The 6,025-nt window shown below is 32.8% G+C and overlaps 1 long non-coding RNA gene across 1 annotated transcript in view; it reads left to right on the top strand.

The window, feature by feature from the left end:
- Window positions 1-1,071: 1,071 nt before the first annotated feature.
- LOC106684127 (uncharacterized) overlaps window positions 1,072-6,025 on the top strand; it is a 9,300-nt gene continuing 4,346 nt past the window's right edge. Inside the window, exons 1-3 of the long non-coding RNA XR_010843553.1 lie at window positions 1,072-1,329; window positions 3,534-3,809; window positions 3,878-4,102. This is a non-coding gene — a long non-coding RNA (uncharacterized lncRNA). The remainder of the gene's footprint in view (window positions 1,330-3,533; window positions 3,810-3,877; window positions 4,103-6,025) is intronic.

The following is a 6,025-nucleotide window of genomic DNA, read 5'->3' as shown; positions in this document are numbered from 1 at the left end:
AATAATGCTAAGAATTATTATTATGCTAAGATGAATTAATTTCTTTAAATTATAAGATTTTTAATATATCAGTTAATAAAAAATATACGTAAAAAATAATGTTTGTAGGGATTCATCTAAAATTTGATAAATAAAAATGAGTTTACCAACAAAATTTGTATTATACATATTTCTACTATTAATTAAATTAGTTTTACAAAATAAAATGATTTATATATCCCGATATCCAAACTGTAAGAAATTTCGTGAAAATCGATTTTGATCTCAATAACTTGCCTATAGATCGGGAAATAAAAAATGTTCTTTATACACGTACAATTTTAATCAACATATATAAAAGAAAATGCTTGAATCTTTGTCCACAATACACTTTTGAATTAATGGACTTTGTTACACTTCTTACAAAATATTATACCACCATGGCAATCAGTCTTAGTTGTTAGGATATAGTACTAATATCTCACGCACACTGAGATTATTTACTATTCAAAAACTATATATCTTACTAAATCATAATGTTACTTATTATTATTTATTTACCTCAGTTTAAACCACTGCAAAGTTTGGTGTAGATTGGTTCAGTAATCTTGAAGTTATTCACATTTTTAATAAGACTTTCTTTTTCGCTTCTTTATCGTATTTATTGGTTCAATTTATGTTACCAAACCATATTAATAAAGTATCTCTAAATGTTTAATTTTAGTTAAATACAATAATTTTAAACAAACTATGAATTTTGTATATTAAATCTATATACATCTTCAAATACTGCAATCGCGAAGCAATGGCGGGCCAGCAAGTTGAAAATAAAAATGTTATCACCTGCTGAGTTTTATATAAAATTATATATATATTTTTTAATCCCAGTACGGTTAACTGGAATGTTCGTATTACCGAAATTACACTGTATAAGGAAATTATCTAATAAAAGCAGATATGTTTGTTATTAATTTTTTTTATTTTTAACAGATTTCAAATCTGAAAACAGATTTGTTATGTTAAGAACTTCCTAACATTTTTTTTTTCTTTAGATATTCTACCCAAGAGATTTCGGAGCAGTTGTGCCAGTATTTTACTGCCAAAGGATTTCAGTGGATCGAAGAGTGTGCTCCTCTGATGGTGCGAGAAGCTTATAGTATGTATTCTGGAGACCCAGAGTAAGTACTTCAAGCTAGGCAAGGACCACTGGTCGCCACAAGATTCTCCTCATGTCGCTCTACGTAGCAACGAGGGTCGTGTTCTGTTTGAGCCTGCCCAACACTGGAGTGGTGGTCCGCCTGTTGTTTGAAATCTTCAGGTGCGACAAAAGCTTCAGGAATCTCCTAATGGGTAAGCTAAACAGTCAGTAGTAAAGTTATCATACCATAATAAATATTTTCTTCCCTACAAATTTCCTTTTAATCCGCTCCTACCTCTCTGATAGAACCTTAGATGAAGTAAATCATAACCTTGCCTACTCATCTCTCTTTTCTAAGTCCGCCGGAGTAAAAGTTGGGGTATATTACTTAAATTAATTATTATGCTGGTAAGCTGTTTTAAATAAAGAATTACTTGTAATTTGCTGGTAATGATGGAGTGGTCTGTATTTATAATAAATTGATATCATACTTTTCAAATATAATAACCTCTATTCTCTTTAAAGCTTTCTGAAACTATTTGTTATATGGTTTGAACAAAAGTGGTATATTACACTATACTTAGTTTGTTAGTTATAAATTTGATTTAATTACAGTGATTGATGAAAGTATGACACTTTACTTGGTTGAGATATTCTTGGAGCTTGAATGTTGGTTTTGGTGTGAATGTTAGGGTAGAAGAAGGGTTCTCTCTTGTTTCTTTCTTCTCATCTCTTTGTCACCGCCGCCTCTCTCGCCTGAGTGTGCAGTTTTACTCTCTCATGACTATTATCAGAAGAGACATTCTTGAAATGTTTCATCTCCTTCTTCCCCTGTACAGGTCAAGATGGTAACTCTGTTATTTCTGACCCCTTTGTTTTGGGGACCAAGATGGCTGCCCAGGTCTCGTACCACTTATCTTTGCCACTAGATGGAATCATGAAATTCTGTTCAGAAGTGAGAGGGCGCCATGCTTAAACAGTAAGATAAATAAGTCCTAACGACATATGCTGATGAAAATAATGTTCATTCAACTCTGCAGTCACACATACATCATTCTTTAGTGGATGATTATATAACTAAAGTATCAAAATAAATTCTAACAAATCCCACCAGATCACCGTTACTCTCAGACGTAAACCTCTATTCTCATTCCCTACTGTTTCTTTTGTTTACCATCCCACTAAAGTTTACTGAACAGATTCGCTGCTTAGGACTTGACAATGAACTTGGAATCCTTATAATAGACTAAAAAGACAAGAAACTGCTCCTAGATTTCGATTACTACAATATCTACTTGACAAACCCTCTAAATGAACGACTAAAGTTACTCAAGAAACTCTTTTGAACCGGGAGAGGTGTACTCCTGAGGACTTTGCACATATTCAGACATAAACATCTATATTTTCCTAGTATTTCATTTATTTTGTTTATACATTAGTCCATTTTCTGTTAACCCTGGTGTTGTTATTGCCGCTTATTTATGTTACTACCTCTTATACCAGCCACCTATACTTCATTAAGATTTGCTTTGGCCTCCTCGCAACGGTTAGAATTAGCATTTCTCTCACCAGTACACTCCTAACGTGAGATCTTTTTTTATCTAATTTAAGCATTGAAAAGAAAAAAAAAAGATTTTTTTTATCATCACATCCAATCATATATATTATGTAAAATACAAATAATAAAATAGTACAAATGGTCGATCATGAGATAAATGCTCATGGGACACCTCTTAGGAGACAAAAAAGGAGGACAACTCCTGCCGGGTAAACTATGATAATGAGATCTATTTCGACATACGGGATTGAGCTTTGGGCTCTACTGACCTATCAAATTCTTCCCGTATCTAATCCTTACACATATAGAAAAGGACGGCATAAAAAGAACTGGGATGATGAGTTAAAGGCGACTTCCGCAGAAGAGGACTCTAATGGTATGACAGAAGACCGGTAGAGCTGGAGAGGGCTCTATAAACTTCCTCCTCACGCTGCTTAATGCAGTTCAAGAGGACTGATTATGATTATGATGATGATGATCTAATCCTTACAATACAAAATCCTTGACGCTCGTTATTACGACACAAATAAATTCATCTCCTTAAAATAGACTTGCAGATTTGGTAAGAAATAGATATACCTCCTTTCATTGCAAAATCCTTACCCACCCAAACTCAATAGTTCTGTAACTCTCATCTTTAGCGATCCGTGATAATCCTCTCGTCTGAAAATAATAAGGCCATGAGATCTTCTAAATTGAATCATTGCTTAAAGTGCTAACATTGTGTGGTATCTTCCCAAGATCATCATGTGTTCACAAACATTTATTACTTTACTTACTGTATTATTTTTATATAGTTGTGAATTAAAATTAAAAGAAAATTAATAAGGTACATTTAACGATTCTTGTTCTTATTAGGCGCTTACTTCGAGCCAGAGATGTGTTATTTAGTATCAAGAGTCCGATTCCACTTTGGTAGCCTGGATTAAGGCCTAAGAACCTTCAGCTACTTCCTTTACCATACGAACGTGGCGAAGAAAGTCTTTATCTGCAGGTGCGTGCCGAAGAGGATAGTGGACATCACCCTGCAAGAAGAGGTTGGACACCCGGTGGCCTTTGCCATCTATACCTGCTGCTTTGGGACCTTCAAGCTGTTGGTCGCACATGGGATCCACTTGGACGACGTTCCAGAGAGTAAATTTATCAGTTCTAATTTACGTATTATTTATATATTTGTTTTTCTAATAACTTACCTTTCTCAGGAGCCACCATCACCTATCATCTCCTAGAGATTTATCGGTTGTTTGCCCCGGAAGACAATACATCAGAAGTGTAATCCTGCAGAGATACCTTTTATACTTTGATGACGTTGTCGAGGAAGGCAATCCGAGGTCACCTCAATGATTCCTTTCTATTGTCCAGGGGAATATAATCCAGTCATATACCAGAGAAACTGAAGAGAAACTACATTTGAACTTTGACTAGAGGTAAAATTTTGAATACGCAAATTGATATACCATAACGATTTTCTATTCCATAAAAACCGACTGGAAGACATATTTATTCTTCCTTGATCAAAATTATACGGATATATCATAATAATAATTTAAAATTCTTTATATTTTATTTATATTGGTCAAAGAGCCCAAGAGGAGAAAAAAGGCAGTTATCTCACCCCAATTTTGGATTACTTTAATGAAAACTTATGTATAATTACTAGTCAAAATTGATGAGTCTACCAAGTATAGGCAGGGGAATACAAAATGGCGGCTGTTTGAAAGCTATAAAAAAATTTAATTTTTCATTCGGAGCTCAATATCTTAAGCTGTAGGAACAACAGAAGAAAGCCTAATAGAACGTCTTTTAAAGATGAGCAAATTTGCCAAAATATGAGCCCTAAAAGAGTTATTTACGTTAAATAGTTCTCGAGATATAGCTTTTTCATAAACATTTCATAAAAATAAGGTTGTAAGGGGCGCACTGAAAGATCAGTAGTTAGTGAATTTATTTTGAAAAATCTATATCTCAAAAACCATTTGACGTACGGATGTCTATTAGCACTCAAATTAAAGCTAGTTTAATCAGCTATAAATTAGTTTATCTTCGTATGAGTAATAGTTTTCATGAAATTTGCTAATGTAAATTGATATATAGTTGTTCGGACAAATTTGTATTCATATGTGAATATCATAAATACTACTACCTCTACGAAGATAAGTGTCATGAACTACTTTATATTAAGTTAAATTTCCTTTATTTTGAGTATTGACAGACATATGTGCGTCTTATGGATCTAGAGATATATATTTTCAAAAATCCAACATTTTTTACGAACAACTAAAAATAAACATTTTGTGACTTTATTTTGTCAAATATCATAAAAACTACTAGTCCTACAAATTAAAGTAAATTAAACTAGCTTTAATTGGAGCGCTGGCAGACATCTGTACGTCAAATGGTTTCTGAACTGAAGTTTATCATAAATCAAACTTATCGTCCGAACAACTATAAATCAATTTATTTTACCATATGTCATGAAAACTACTACTTCTATAACGAAAAACGTAATAAACTACTTCATAGTCCATTAAACTAGCTTTAATTTGAGTGCTAATAGACATCTTTACGTCACATAGTTCCTCAAATATAGATTTCTCAAAATAAATTAACTAACTACTAATCTTTCAGTAGATTTTTAAGAAATTTTGCTTCTTAAAAAGCTGTATCTCGAGAACTATTGGACGTAAATAGCTCTTTTAGGGCTAATATTTCAGCAAATTTACTCTTCGTTAAACAATGTGCTCTTAGGTTTTCTACTGTTGTTGGCAGTTTTTAAGATATAGAGCACCTAATGAAAAATTAGTGTTTTTTAAGGTTTTGAAACAGCCGATATTTTTTATTCCCCCTAACTATACTTGGCATACTCATCAATTTTGACTATTAATTATACATAGTTTTCATTAAACTAATCAAAAATTGGGGTGAGATAACTGACTTTTTTTCTTCCCGGCTCTTGTACTAGATGTATGTTGAGAGCGATCGGCGGAATCGGTATTGAAACTTCGGGTTCGCTCGGCCTATTATTATTATCATCATCATCATCATCATTATTATCATTATTATTATTATTATTTATTAGGGAATTTAGAAGGCTACACAAAGCTGAATTGAGAGAATTGTACCCAGTGAGTATAATTCAGGTTATAGGGCAGTTGCTAGTTATAGTTGAAACTAGTAACTAAAGTTGCCATGGTTACGACCCTTATACATTAATTAACCATTGATAAATATATATCATACCCGTGGAAATTTTAGTTATTAGTTTCAGCTAATAGTGTTATAGTGTGGGTGTGTAAGGTTGTGGAACCTAGTAAAGAACGGATCCCTAAAATTTTAATAAAAGTTTAAAA

The sequence above is a fragment of the Halyomorpha halys genome, unplaced genomic scaffold (assembly GCF_000696795.3).
Source record: "Halyomorpha halys isolate HHAL.00 unplaced genomic scaffold, Hhal_1.1 Scaffold546.1, whole genome shotgun sequence".
Taxonomy (NCBI): Eukaryota; Metazoa; Arthropoda; class Insecta; order Hemiptera; family Pentatomidae; genus Halyomorpha; species Halyomorpha halys.
This window is presented reverse-complemented; position numbering and strand designations above follow the sequence as displayed.